Source organism: Capsicum annuum, chromosome 3 (assembly GCF_002878395.1).
Source record: "Capsicum annuum cultivar UCD-10X-F1 chromosome 3, UCD10Xv1.1, whole genome shotgun sequence".
In the NCBI taxonomy this organism is placed as follows: Eukaryota; Viridiplantae; Streptophyta; class Magnoliopsida; order Solanales; family Solanaceae; genus Capsicum; species Capsicum annuum.
In genome coordinates this window covers 184871264-184887349 of record NC_061113.1, presented here as the reverse complement: position 1 = coordinate 184887349, position 16086 = coordinate 184871264, and the positions used below count along the sequence as shown (strand labels likewise).

At 29.3% G+C, this 16086-nt stretch overlaps 1 long non-coding RNA gene across 1 annotated transcript; it reads right to left on the bottom strand.

Annotated features, from left to right (window-relative positions):
- Nucleotides 1–383: 383 nt before the first annotated feature.
- LOC107863365 lies at nt 384–3720 on the bottom strand. Its single transcript, XR_001672193.2, has 2 exons — nt 3145–3720; nt 384–756 (listed from the first exon to the last, which is right to left on the bottom strand). It is a non-coding gene; the product is annotated as an uncharacterized LOC107863365 (long non-coding RNA).
- Between the last annotated feature and the right edge of the window lie 12366 nt (nt 3721–16086).

Genomic DNA, 16086 nt, shown 5'->3' with positions numbered 1-16086 from the left:
TCTTTGTTGCTTTACTTTGGTAGTTTCCAATTGGTCAACAACCTTTTCTTTACCCTTTCCTATGATTTCGTCCACTTCTAATCTCTATTGAACCTCACTTAGTTCATTTATAGATATACATTTTTATCTATTGTTAGTTTGCATAGTTTTGGACTAAAGTTTTAAGTTATCAATTCCCGCTGCATCTATTTGTTGTCGTTTGTTGAAGGTCTTTCTTTATTTTGAGCCCCGTATTCTAGAAATAGTATGGAGATCATCAGTATCCTTGTGCTCTTCGTCCTCTTTTTCCATTTCTTGATGCTTTTTTTTTCTCTTATTTTTGAGCTTTGATTCTTTGGTCCCTGACTTTGTTTCTACATTGATTATCCATATGACCTTGAATCTTACAATAAAGATAGTAACCAGGGACTTTTTCATATTCAACATTCAGCCATTTTTCATCCTCGGACCCATCCATTCTATTGAAAACAAACAATAATTGATCTAATCTCGATTTTAGGAGATCAATCTCCACTTTAACCTTGGCCACGTTTCCCCTAGTTTTTGAGAAAGTAGCCTGGTCAGGAGCCACAACCACTTCTATTTCTTAGACTAATTTTGACAAGATTTGCCATTTAAAAAGTTGCCACGACAGTTGGTGTATCAAGATCCACACTGGAACGATGGAGGTCTCACCTCAGGTTTGAAGTCAACAGTCCATTTCATAATCTTCATATTCAAAACAAAAGTCACATTTCAAGTTCACATTTCAAGTACCTAAATTCAAAACAAAAGTCACTAATTAAGTCATTTCACAAGTTAACAAACAAAACTAAATTCGAAATGAAAAAGCTCACATTTCAAGTACCTACACCTAAATATTTCAAGTCACTAATTCATTTCACAAGTTACCAAAATGAAAAGTTACATTTCAAGTACCTACACCTAAGCATTTTCAAGACTCTAAGTCACTTCACAGGTTACCAAACTAAACTAAATTCAAAATGAAAAGTTCACATTTCAAGTCACCAATTCACTTCACAAGTTACCAAACTAAACTAAATTCAAAATGAAAAGTTCACATTTCAAGTACCTACACCTAAACATTTTCAAGTCACTAATTCACTTCACAAGTTATCAAACTAAACTAAATTCAAAATGAAAAGTTCACATTTCAAGTACCTACACCTAAACACTTTCAAGTCACTAAGTCACTTCACAAGTTACCAAACTAAACTAAATTCAAAATGAAAAGTTCACATTTCGAGTACCTATACTAAAAAATTTTCAAGTCACTAACTCACTTCTCAAGTGACCACACTTAACTATATTCAAAACACAAGTCCACCTTTCAAGTAACTACACTTAAACATTTTCGAATCACTAACTCATTTCTCTAGTGACCACACTTAACTATATTCAAAACACAAATCCACCTTTCAAGTAACTACACTTAAACATTTTTGACTCACTAATGCACTTCTCAAGTGACCACACTTAACTAAATTCAAAACAAAAGTCCGTATTTCAAGTACCTACAATTAAACATTTTCAAGTCACTAACTCACTTCTCAAGTGACCACACTTAACTATATTCAAAACACAAGTCCATCTTTCAAGTTACTACACTTAAACATTTTTGACTCACTAATGCACTTCTCAAGTGACCACACTTAACTAAATTCAAAACACAAGTCCACATTTCAAGTACCTACACTTAAATATTTTCAAGTACTTATTCAGTTCTCAAGTGACCACACTTAGCTAAATTCAAAACACAAGTCAACATTTCAAGTACCTACACTTATGCATTTTCAAGTCACTAACTCAATTCTCAAGTGACCACACTTAACTAAATTTAAAACACAAGTCCACATTTCAAGTACCTACACTTAAACAACAAGTACTTATTCACTTCTCAAGTGACCACACTTAAATAAATTCAAAACACAAGTCTACATTTCAAGTACCTACACTTGTGCATTTTCAAGTCACTAACTCACTTCTCAAGTGATCACACAACTAAATTCAAAACTCAAGTTCATAATTCAAGTAACTACACCCAAACATTTCAAGTCACTAATTCACTTCACAAGTGACCGAACTTAACTAAATTCAAAACACAAGTTCGCATTTCAAGTACCTACAATTAAACATTTTCAAGTCACTAACTCACTTCTCAAGTGACCACACTTAACTATATTCAAAGCACAAGTCCACCTTTCAAGTAACTACACTTAAACATTTTCGACTCACTAATGCACTTCTCAAGTGACCACACTTAACTAAATTCAAAACATAAGTCCACATTTCAAGTACCTACACTTAAAAATTTTCAAGTACTTATTCACTTCTCAAGTGACCACATTTAACTAAATTCAAAACAAAAGTCCACATTTTAAGTACCTACACTTATGTGTTTTCAAGTCACTAACTCACTTCTCAAGTGATCACACTTTAATAAATTCAAAACACAAGTTCATAATTCAAGTAACTACACCTAAACATTTCAAGTCACTAATTCACTTCACAAGTGACCAAACTTAACTAAATTCAAAACACAAGTCCACATTTCAAGTACCTACACTAGTGCATTTTCAAGTCACTAACTCACTTCTCAAGTGACCACACTTAACTAAATTCAAAACACAAGTCCACACTTAACTATATTTTACCACCCCCCAGACCCCACTAGGTGAGAATATACTGAGTTTGTTGTTTTTTTTTAATTGACAAATCATAAGGTAATTTAGACACAATAATCAAATTAATCAATTCCACCAGTACACTGAATCAGCATAGTCAGTATTTTACCATAAACACCAATTCAAATTCTGTCAACATCAATTAGACCATACATATTCCAAGTAAAACATCTTTCAAGAACAAGCAAAAGTCAGTAATCATATTGAGTGTCAAAAGGATTGAAAATTTTGCACATAACAGTCTAAGGTGTTTTCATAACAGTCTAAAGATAGACACATAATTAATGAATTGAATCAACATTCAAAGTCAGATATCACACACACTAGATCTAAGAGATTGACTTAGGCAATTTGCACCTATAGAAGAGAGAACATGCAAATTAAAACAAAGAAAACAAACATGCAATCAAAGTATTGAGGAATCAAACCATAAAATAGTTGACCCCAAAATGGTCCTCACCGGTCCTCAATTTCAACAAGAACGTGATCGGTGACGAGAGGAGAGGCTGAATCGCGGCTGGTGGAGGCAGGTTCTGATGGTGACTGGTCATATAGTGGTGTGGGTAGCCACTGGTTGTTCGTCGGTGGGGCCGAATTGGATGGCGGCGTGGCTGAAACGGTTGTTTTACCGGTGTAGGAGAGCAATGCAGGGACTTATCATGGCTGTTTTTGCTATTTTGTGGCGGCGCTGGTTCGCATGCCGGCGGTGGCTGATCTTTAAAGAGGGAGACGAGAGAGAGAGGTTTGTAGAGAGAGATGAGGGGCTTCACCGACGCTGGGACTGCCGACGACAGCCATTGATGCTGGTGATAATAAGAGAAATGTAGAGGTAGAGAGAGGGGGGAGCTGCGGCTCTTTTACAATTAGGGTTTAGGGTTGGTTTTGTTTAAGAGGGTGATAAATGGTGGATTCGATCTCAGCCATTGATCGGATGAGATAAATGGTTGTGATTAAAATTGAGAAAGGGATAGAAAATTGTTTTAAAATTGAAATAAGGCTAGAATTTAAATAAATTGGAGGTAATTGAATTGACTTAGGCTGCTATTGTAATAATGACGAGAAAATAATGAGACATTGATGTAAAAATTAATGTTACGTAAAATATCAATAACAATGACAATAATAATAATAATAGATAATAATAATAAATAATAATAATAATAATAATGCAACACTAATGTATTTGCAAAAAATGTGAGTGTGCACAATTACGTAAAAAAATAATCTATTAAATATTAATAAAATTACATAAAATATCGTATTTGAGTTTAAAAATTAAAAAAATGATACTAAAAGATAATAAAATAATTTGTGCATTTTCTAAATTAAAAATGTGACACGTCAACATGTATTTAATATAAGAATAACGTGTAAAAATATTAATAATTAAAATTAAATAATTTTGATAAAATAACAGCCTAAAAAATGGTATTGGGAGGTCAAAATTGGGTGTCAACACACATAATCCAACTATACATAACACGCATATAACAACAGTAAAGATTATCTAGGCTAACAGAGAGCCACCAATTAATCAAGCAAGTTTTGAGATCCAATAAAAAATATGATGTCTAACAAGCAATAAAAAAATATGATGTCTAACAACCTGTCACACTAGTGACTGTCATTACCAGTATGAATGGAGGGAGCTGGCGGAAGCGGCTTGAGGGATTTCGCTGGTGAGTATCGTTTGGTGGTTGTTCTCGCTGGTGTTGATGGAGAAGAGACGACGGAGAGAGAAGAGTGAGGGATATGGTGGCTATATTATTGGTTGTTCGTCGGAGAAGGAAAGGACGACGGCTGCAAGTAGGTAACTGGTGGTTCTTGTTGGAGAGAGAGTGGAGGAAAGAAAGAGAAAGGGAAAGAATATAGAAAATACGGATGTTGTGGGAAATTAAGGTTAGGTTTGGTTTAAAAGGAAAGAAAATAGAAATGTGATCTTGGCCGTCGGATTGATTTTGATCGAGGTTTAGATTAGAATAATTTTAAAATGGGTTAAGAATTAAAATTAATGTTTAATTGGCTGAAATTAACATTAATTGAATACAAATTGGCCATAATTTAAATACATAAGAGAATAAATTGAAATCGGCTGCTATTGTAACAATGACAAAAGAAAAAAATCATGAGACATTGATGTAAAAATTAATGTTACGTATAATAATAATAATAATAATAATAATTTATTTGTAAATTGTAAGTATGCCTATTTACGAAAACAATAATTTAATAAATGTTAATAAAATTATGTAAAATATTGTATTTGAGTTAGTAAATTGTAAAAATGATACTAAAAGGAAATAAAATAATTTGTACATTTTTTTAAAATCATGAATGTGGCGCATCGTTATTTATATGATACAAGAATAATGCATAAAAATACTTTGTATATTTTTTAAATCATGAATGTGACACGTCAATATCTTTTTGATACAAGAATAATGTGTAAAAAATATTAATATTTGAAATTAATAATTTTTACAAAACAACAACCTAAAAGGAGTATCTAACGGTCAAAATTGGATGTCAAATACGTACTATAAACATCACATGCATACATAATTTTGCATTCCCATAATAATATACAATGTATTTCACATATAATCAAATGAATTATCGTTAGATTATCTTATGTCATTAATATACCTTCATTATATAATATGTATATACTATATATATTCCTATACATACACACGCATATAAACACCATCGATTAAATCAAGTTCTAAATATGTACTATATACATCACATACATATATGAGTATACGATCCAATAATATAATGCGGCGTATTTCATATACATACTCTGATAAGTGATTGATTAATTTGATTAGCTTACATTAATATAACTTCAACACATAGTGTATATTATTACTTCTGTCGTTTCAAATCAAGGTATTCAATATGTTTGGATAGATTCTAATAGGTTTTGACTACATCGTTCATCAATCGATCACTATATATATATATATATATATATATATATATAAAGATATTTATATATATGAACTCTTGAATGCGTACTATATACATCACATCCACAGGTATATTACCTTATAATAGAACACGTTCATTATATTCTGGTGAATTATCGATTATATATAATATTATTATGATCGCAAATACGCACTATAAACATCAGTTTTCAAATATATACTATATAAACCTCAGTTTTTAGCTTTCAAATAAGTACTATAAGCATCATTTTTTAATTATTTGTCCCAACGATATGATATATATACACATATTCATTATACAAAGATTATGCATGTTTAACGTCATTTAATGTATATATAAAGGAAAATATTTATTTTATATATTGAAACATAAGTAAAAGATAGAGATTACGTTTAACGTAATTTGTATATTATATTTGATATATTTTATAGTGTAAGTTTTTTCACAAAATCTAAGATTTATTGATTTTTATTATTATTATTATATTATTTATTAACTACATGTAATCAATATAATTTTAAAAAATAATATATTAGATTATTTTTTAATAAAGTAAATATATTAGATTATATATATAATCTAATATATTATTTTTACTACTAATAATAATTAAATTTCATAAAGTAAATATTAGATTATATAATTATTTTTTAAAAATAATTATTGAATTTTTTCTTTTTTTTATTACAAAACCGACGACAAGTTGTCGGTTTTTAATTTTTTTTTTTATTTTAATGAAAAACCGACCACATGTGGTCGATTTTTAATAATAATTTTTTTTATTATTTTAATTAAAAACCGACCACATGTGGTCGGTTTTTAAAATTATTTTTTTATTTTAGTTAAAATCCGACCACATGTGGTCGGTTTTTAAAATTAATTATTTTTTATTTTTCATTAAAAACCGACCTTAAGTGGTCGGTTTTTAAAAATTATTTTTTATTTAAAAATCGACCACAAGTGGTCGGTTTTTTAAAATTATTTTTTTTAATTTCATTAAAAATCAATCACAAGTGGTCGATTTAAAAAAAAATTCTTTATTTTTGTTAAAAACCGACCACATGTGGTCGGTTTTATTAAAATATTAAATAATTTTCATTTAAAAAGCCGACCACATGTGGTTGGTTTTTTAAAATATTTTTTAATTATAATTTTTTAAATAAAATCGACCACAAGTGGTCGGTTTGTTATTTTTTATTAATTTTTATTTGTAAAAAAAAAATAATTAATATAAAAATTATTGAAATGATTATTTTTATATTTTAAAATATAAAAGCGACCACATGTGGTCGCTTTTTTACAATTTTTTTTTCAATAAAATAATTAAAAAACCGACCAAATGTGGTTTGTTTTTTCTGACCACATTGTGTGGTCGGTTTTTGTGATTTTTTTAGTACTGCCATTTGATGGATTTCAAAACCTTATACTGCCGCCAAGACAATTAACATCCAAATTGACGCTATCCTCATTGCTAGCGAGTATGTATCAAAGTAATCAAGACCTTCCTTTTGTTTAAAGCCTTTTACCACAAGTTTTGCCTTGTACTTGTCAATAGTACCATCAACTTTCATTTTCATTTAGAAGATACATTTAGAACCTAAAGGTTTATTTCCTGAAGGAAGATCAACCAACTCCCACATATGGTTGCTTAAGAATGAAACAATCTCACTATCGACTGCCTCTTTCCAATAGGATGAGTCCGAATACGCCATCGCTTCTTTAAATATTTGAGGCTCATTTTCTAATAGAAATGTTACAAAATATGATCCAAACGAAGTTGACGTTCTTTGACGTGTACTACGCCTTGGATTCTTATCATTATGTATATTCTCACTTGGATTATCTCGAGGTCATTTAGGACCCCCATTAGACTGTTCATGTCTAGTTTTATACGGATAAATGTGTTCAAAGAATTCAGCATTATCTGATTCAATTACCATATTTTATTGATATCCGGATGTTCGGACTTATGAACCAAAAATTGACATGCTTTACTACTTTTAGCATATCCTATGAACATGCAGTCCACCGTCTTAGGTCCTATCCTTACTCTTTTAGGCATAGGAACTTGGACCTTCGCTAGACACCCCCACATTTTGAAATATTTTAAGTTGGGTTTCCTTCCTTTCAATTTTTCATATGAAAATGATTTTGTCTTACTATGGGGCACTCTATTAAGTATTCGGTTAGCCGTAAGGATAACTTTCCCCCCACAAATTTTGCAGTGAACCTAAACTTATAAGTAAGAGATTCATTATTTCCTTTCAAGGTTCGATTTTTCCTTTCCGCAATTCCATTAGATTGAGGTGAATATGGGGCTGTAGTTTGATGGACAATTCCATTCTCTACACATATTTTCACAAAAGGGAGATTCATATGCTCCGTCCCTATTACTTCTTATCGTTTCGATCTTTTTCTCTAACTGATTTTCAACTTCAGTTTTATATTACCTAAATACTTCAATTGCTTTTTCCTTACTATTTAGCAAATAGACATAAAGTATCTAGTGCAATTGTTTATAAAAGTTATAAAATACTTTTTTCCACCACGAGATGGTGTTGACTTCATATCACAAATATTAGTGTGGATTAAGTCTAAGGGATTGAAATTTCTTTCAACGGACTTATACGGATGCTTAACATACTTTGATTCCATACATGTTTGACACTTTGATTTATTGCACTCAAAGTTTGGCAAAACTTCTAAGTTAATTAGTTTACGCAATTTTTTGTAATTAACATGGCCTAATCACTCATGCCATAAATCATAAGACTCAAGAAAGTAAGAAGAAACTAAACTTTTATTGATTTCAATATTCATTACATTTATTTTGAATAGGCCCTCATTGAGGTAGCCTTTTCCTACATACACTTCACCTTTACTAAGTACAATTTTTTCGGAAATAAATACACATTTGAATCTATTTTTGTCTAGAAGTGATACAGAAATCAAGTTCTTTATTAACTCCGGAACATATAGGACATTGTTGAGTGTCAACACTTTGCCTGAAGTCATTTTCAAGCACACTTTTCCTGTTCCTTCTACTTTTGCAGTAGCGGAGTTTACCATGTAGATCTTTTCTTCACTTTGAGCCTGAGCAAAAGTAGCAAATAACTCCTTATTAGCACAAACATGACGGGTGGCACCAGAATTCATCCATCATTCGCGAGGATTTCCCATCATGTTGCATTTAGAAAACACAACACACAGGTCGTCGACGTCTTTCTTGGACTCAGCAATATTTGCTTGGTCCTTCTTCTTCCCTTTTTTTGGGGCACGACAATCCGTGGACTTGTGGCCAATCTTACCACAGTCAAAGCATTTTTCCTTGAATTTTTTCTTAGATTGATTGCTTTCATGTCCTGTTTTCTTGCGCTTTACACAACTCCTCCAACACAAGATTATAAATAATCTATCCAAGAAGTATGTTGTTATTTCAGAAATAAGATGAAATAAAATTTTAAGGCCAAGTCCTCCAACTTCACGGAGTGTCCTTAAGGAAATAATTCTCCTCAAGTACCCGAGGTTGCAGAATTTTCCTCCCAGGATAAAATGGCTTCACAATCAAAATGTAGCGATACCTCAAACTTTCTGATTTTTTTCGAACTCACTCAATAGGAGATGATCACACAGAGTTTTTAGAAGTAAGAGAATATTTTTCTTATACAGAAATTTTTCATTTTAAATCTATGGAAGAGTCATGTTTGTTCATTCGAAAGATTGTGTCTTTTTTCTGAACAGTCACAACTATCCGAATAGTCACTCCTTTTCTAAAATAATGTGTCTTTTTCCTCAAAGGGTTGTATACCTCCATTCTCCATTCACATTAATTGAACCCAACAAAATATACTTTCATAATTGAAATGATATTGTCTATGATTTAAAAGTACCATAGCGGGGTTTGGTTCAGGGGGAGGGTTGGTGGGTGAAAATTTTGAATTAAAATATGAAAGTGTATATTGGGTAGACAAAAGTAGGAAGTTAGCTTATAGTAAAACAATAAAATAATTATAAAAATATGGAAAGAATAAAAGAATATAATGAAACATTGAAAAGGACAAATATGTATGCATAGAAAAGTTTTTTTATTTTTCACTAATAACAAGGTAGAGAGATAATATTATAAATATTTTTTTTAATAAAAAGGATATAAAATTATTTAACTTTAGAGGAACATCAGAAAAGGGTTAAAAAATAATTAAAATGTCATTCTTTGAACATTATGAACGTGATTTGTTTGGACGTTTAACAACCCCATGTCAAAATTATATAAATTTTGGCCGCAATGATAATTGAAAGCCAACATCATTAACCACTGACAAGCAAGAAAGAAGAAAAGTGATCAACATAATTGTCCGTGAAATTAAACAATTTCTTTTTGTACCATAACAACTAAAATAATGCCAAGGACAATACTTTACAATGGAGTAAGCAAAATGTATATAATGAAATATATTACCATGCCATGAATTGGTAGCTGTTGGTTTAGGCAATTTAACTTTGATCAAGAATCTCGAGTTGAAAGGAATAAGTGCCATCAGCAGACACCTCCCTCCCTGCTTTAACCTGATTCAGTTGTTTCAATTCGTGATTTTACTATATCATCCCTAATTAATTAATCATCAACAGACACCTCTTGGTTTTCCTCCCTGCTTCCACCTATTTCAGCTGGTTTAATCTGTAATTTTACTATATCACCCCTAATTAATTATTATAAATTATTTAGATATTAAAAATTTAATATTATTTAATTAAAAAATTAAATAATTATTATATTAAAAATTTAATATTATTTAATAAAAAAAGCAAATAATCATTTATGATATTTCTGTTTCAGCTGCTTCAACCCATAATTTTACTATATCACCCATAATTAATTATTGTAAATCATTTACACATTCCAAAATTAATAATATTTAATATAAAAAATAAATAACTATTTATGACATGTCTACTTCAGCTGCTTCAACTCGTGATTTTGTTATATCGCCTATAATTAATTATTACAAATCATTAACATATTAAAAAATTAATAATATGTAATAAAAAAAGAAAATAAACATTTATGACTTTTCCGTTTCAACTGCTTCTACCCGTGATTTTAGTATATCATCCCAAATTAATTTTTATAAGTCATTTACTTATTAGAAAATTAGTAATATTTAATAAGAAGAATAAAAATAAACATTTATAACATGTTTGTTTTAGCTGCTTAAACCGCTATTTTACTATATCACCCTAATTAATTATTATAAGTCATTTAAGTATTAAAAATTAATAATATTTAATAAGAAAAATAAAATAGACATAAAATGATAAATTAACTCTTGATGTTTTATATTAACTAGACGTTTTATATGAGACTCACTTAAATTTTTTTCACAAGTGTTTTTTTATAAAAATTTTGTTATATCACTTGTAATTAATTATTATGAGTCATTTAAGACAAGATCTTTCGCTACTTCAATCGTAATATTCGGTTGACTCTCAAAATTATATCAGTGTCACTTAAATATAAATAAATAAAAGTATTATAAATCACAATAATTAAAAACTTAAATTATTTTTAAAATATAATTTACAATCAATGCCACAAAAGTTTGGACAAGGAGAGAGTATTTTAAATTACAATAGCTAACAACTTAACATATCTAAAAAAAATATAAAAATATAATTGATTATCTAAATTTTATTTATGTCACATAAATTGAGACCAAACGAATACATAAAAAATACTATAAATCACAATAATTAACAACTTAAAACAAATTAAAGATATAAAATATTTGACGGACTCTCAAAATTATACCAGTGTCACTTTAATTAGAATGGTTGAAAAATATTATAAATCACAATAATAAAAAAACTTAAATTATTTTAAATATATAATTGACTATCAATACCATAAAAGTTTAGATAAGGAGAGTGATATATATAATAGTTATAAATATTATAAATTATAATAGTTAACAGTTTCAAATTCTAAAAAAATTTAATCTGTTTTATATTTTAAAAGACTACGTAAAAATATTATAAATCACAATAATTAACAACTTAAAAATTTTTTAAAAATGTACAACTTAAATTATTTAACAACATATAAAAAATTTAATTGATTCGTTAAATACTATCACACTCACATATATTGCGGCAGAGGGAGTAAGATATATTATTTGAAAAAATAGTAGAAAGTACTATAAATTACAATAATTAAAAAATCAAAATGTGTATAAAAAAATTTAGTTGACTCTCTAAATTTTATCAATGCATATAAATTGAAATAGAAATAACAAAATATATTATCTGAAAATTATGTAAAGGGATTATACATTATAATAATTAACAACTTAAAATATTTAAAAATAACATGACATTTTAAAAATTATATAAAATTTTTTATTGACTCTCCAAATTTCATAGGTGTCACATAAATTGAAATAACAAAAGTAACATATATTATCTACAAAATTATAAAGTATTATACATCACAATAATTAATAACTTAAAATATTTAAAAATCATTCAAGAAATTTAATTAACTCTTAAAAACTTAACAATATCACATAAATTAAGATAAAAAAATAATCTATGTTGGACCGTGCTTGCACGGTCTCTATGCTTTGAATCTTAAAAATAGACCCAAATTGGGGAGACTTTCAAATTTTAGCCCCAAATAAAAAAACTTCCTTAAAATAGCCTTTACGTATTAACCAATTTTTTTGGACAAAATTGCCCCTGATCAATGGAGTAAATTACATAAATGATCCTCATATTGGATAACAACTCTATATTTATATCTTTCAACTTTTATTTTTTTCTCTTTTTAATTTTACTTTGATTTTTATTTTTTCTTTTCTATTTTTATTTTTAATTTTCTCAACCCTTACTTTTTCCTTTTTTCCTCTCAACTTCTCTTTTTTTTTTCTTTTTTCTTTTATATTATTTTTATTTTTTATTTTTTATTTCCTTTTTTTTTGTTATTTTTAGTTTTTCTCAACCCTTACTTTTTTTCCCTTACACCTTTCATCGTCTACTTTTATAAAATAATTTTTTTTATATTTCTTTAATTTTTTTCTTTTTAATTTTTTCTCGACCTTTATTTTTATTTAATATTTCTTTTTTTTATCAACCTTTATTGTTTTCCTATTCTCTCCCAACTTCTACATTTTCTTTGATTTTAAAAAAAATATTTTTCTTCATTTTCTTTTTTTTCACAATTTTTATTATTTTTGTTCTTTTCTTCGATTTCTTCCATTCAAGTTATATCTCATTAGCAAGAGTTGACACTATCACATTATAAAGGCAAGACTTACGACTTTTGAACAATAAGCTACGTTTCATGGGCAAGACTTGAAACTACTACATTGTAGAGGCAAGAATTATGACTTTCAAACAACAAATTATGTTTCATGGGCAAGAGTCGACACTACCATATTGTATTTCGATTTATGAGATGTTTTATAACTCTTACCTTAGAGGAAAGACTTAGCTCAGGAACTTTCAAACAACAAATTATATCCCACGGTCAAGAGTTGACTCTACCACGTTATGTTTTTATTTATGAGATGTTCTACAACTATTGGCTTAGAGGCAAGACTTATCTCAAGGACTTTCAAACAACAAGTTACATTTCATGGGCAAGAGTCCACACTACCACATTGTATTTTGATTTATGATATGTTCTACAACTATTGTCTTAGAGGCAAGACCTAGCTCAAGGACTTTCAAACTACAAATTATGTCCCACAGGCAAGAGTTGACTCTACCATGTTATGTTTTCATTTATGAGATGTTCTACAAGTATTGTCTTAGAGGCAAAACTTAGCTCAAGGGCTTTCAAACAATAAATTATGCCTCATGGGCAAGAGTTGACTCTACCACGTTATATTTTCATTTATAAGATGCTCTACAACTATTGCCTTAGAGGAAAGACTTAGCTCAAGGACTTTCAAATAACAAATTATGCCCTACGGGCAAGAGTTGACTCTACCACATTAAGTTTTAATTTATAAGATGTTTTACAACTTTTGCCTTAGAGGCAAGACTTGACTCAAGGACTTTCAGACAACAAATTATGCCCCACAGGCAAGGGTTAACTCTACGACGTTATATTTTCATTTATGAGATGTTCTACAACTATTGCCTTAGAGGCAAGACTTGGCTCAATGACTTTCAAACTACAAATTATGCCCCATGGGTAAGAGTTGACTTTACGAAGTTATGTTTTCATTTATGAGATGTTCTATAACTATTTACTTAGAGGCAAGACTTAGTTAGCTCAAGGACTTTCAAACTACAAATTATGCCCTACGAGTAAGAGTTGACTCTACCACATTATGTTTTCATCTACGAGATGTTCTACAACTATTGCCTTAGAGGCAACACTTAGCTCAAGGACTTTCAAACTACAAATTATGCCCCACGGGCAAGAGTTAACACTACCACATTATGTTTTCATTTATGAGATGTTCTTCAACTCTTGTCGTTTTAGAGGCAAGACTTAATTAGCCCAAGGACTTTCAAACAACAAATTATGCCCCACAGGAAAGAGTTGACTCTACCACGTTATATTTTTATTTAGAAGATGTTCTACAACTATTGTCTTAGAGTCAAGACTTAGCTCAAGGACTTTCAAACTACAAATTATGCCCCACGGGCAAGAGTTGACACTACCACATTATGTTTTCATTTATGAGATATTCTTCAACTGTTGCCTTAAAGGCAAGACTTAATTAGCTCAAGGACTTTCAAACTAGAAATTATGCCCAATGGGCAAGAGTTGACTCTACCACGTTATGTTTTTATTTATGAGATGTTCTACAACTATTGCCTTAGAGGCAAAACTTAGCTCAAGGACTTTCAAACTACAAATTATGCCCCACGAGCAAAAGTTGACACTACCACGTTATGTCTTTAATTATGAGATGTTCTACAACTCTTGCCTTAGAGGCAAGACTTAGCTCAAAAACTATGCTCCACGGGCTAGATTGACACTACCACGTTATGTCTTCATTTATGGGATGTTCTACAACTTTTGCCTTAAAGGAAAGACTTAGCTCAAGGAATTTCAAATAATAAATTATGCCCCATGGAAAAGAGTTGACACTACCACATTGTGCCTTTATTTATGAGATATTCTCCAACTCTCGCCTTATTGACACGACTTATCTCAAGAATTTTCAAAGAAACTCGTAACACCAATTCATGCTCTTAAGTTTGCTTTGATGTCTAAAAAAAGATACCTTTGCGTATTATCCAATTTTTTATTTATTAGCAAGATATAATAGAAGTTGAGAAAAAAAAATGATCAAACAAAATAGAGAAATAAAAAAGAATTGAGAAAAAAGGGAAAAAAATGAAGATCAAGAAAAAAGCGAAGAATTAAAAAATTGAGAAAAATAAAAATGAGAGAAAAAATTAAAATAAAGTTTGACAAAAATGAGAAAAAAAAAGAGAACTGAAAAAAGAAAAAAACGACCAAACAAAATTGAGAAATAAAAAAAGAGTGAGAAAAAAAAGGCAAGAAAAAAATAAAGATTAATAAAAAATGAAGAATTTAAAAAATTGAGAAAATAAAAAATGAGAGGAAAAAATAAAAATAAAGTTTGAGAAAAAATGAGGGATAAAAAAAGAACTAGTAAAGACAAAAAATAAAAAAAAATAAAGGTTAAAGACAAATGAATTAAAAAAAGAAAAAAAAAAGAAATAGATAATGCTTGAGAAAAAAAAGGAAAAAGAGAAAAAAAATAAAGGTTAAGACAGATGAATTAAAACATGAAAATAAAATTAAAGGAAAAAATAAAAAGTAAAAATAATAAAAAATAGAATAGTAAAATTAAAGAAAAAAATAAAAAAGTAAAAATAATAAAAAATAGAATAATAAAATTAAAGGAAATGTTGAAAAACAAGTAAAAAGACTCTACCTTTCTTGAATTCCTTTAATTATTTTCATTACGAAGTTCTGTGTTTAGTTTTTTTTTTAAAGTTCTTGTAAAAGCTCTTTAGTTGGATATTAGTCTATGTGTTTTGATTTGTTTGTCTGGTTTTGACTTGACACAGAGTTTAAGAATATAAATAATAGTCCCTCCTTCCCAAATTACCCATCCCAAATTTCATAATTCGATTTCTCTTACTATTTAGTTTCACGGTTTTATTGTGTTACTCCTTATTGTTTACGTACGCAGTACAATTTAATTTCCTGAATTATTTGTTTTTTGTATTGTTTTTCTGCTTTCAGTTCTTATGACTATAATTGTACCTGGCTCGCTTAGTGGTGGGTATTATTGAGTGGTTCTAGCTGAGAGGTCGATAGTGTGTTCGTGTGCGTATCTGTTGTTCGCCTACTGTTTTCATACTATTACTTTGTTTGTTTGTCTGTCTGTCAGCTGGTCGGTGTGGGGCCTTTGTTATGTGTATTAAGTAGTGGCCGCGGGGGTTGATGGAG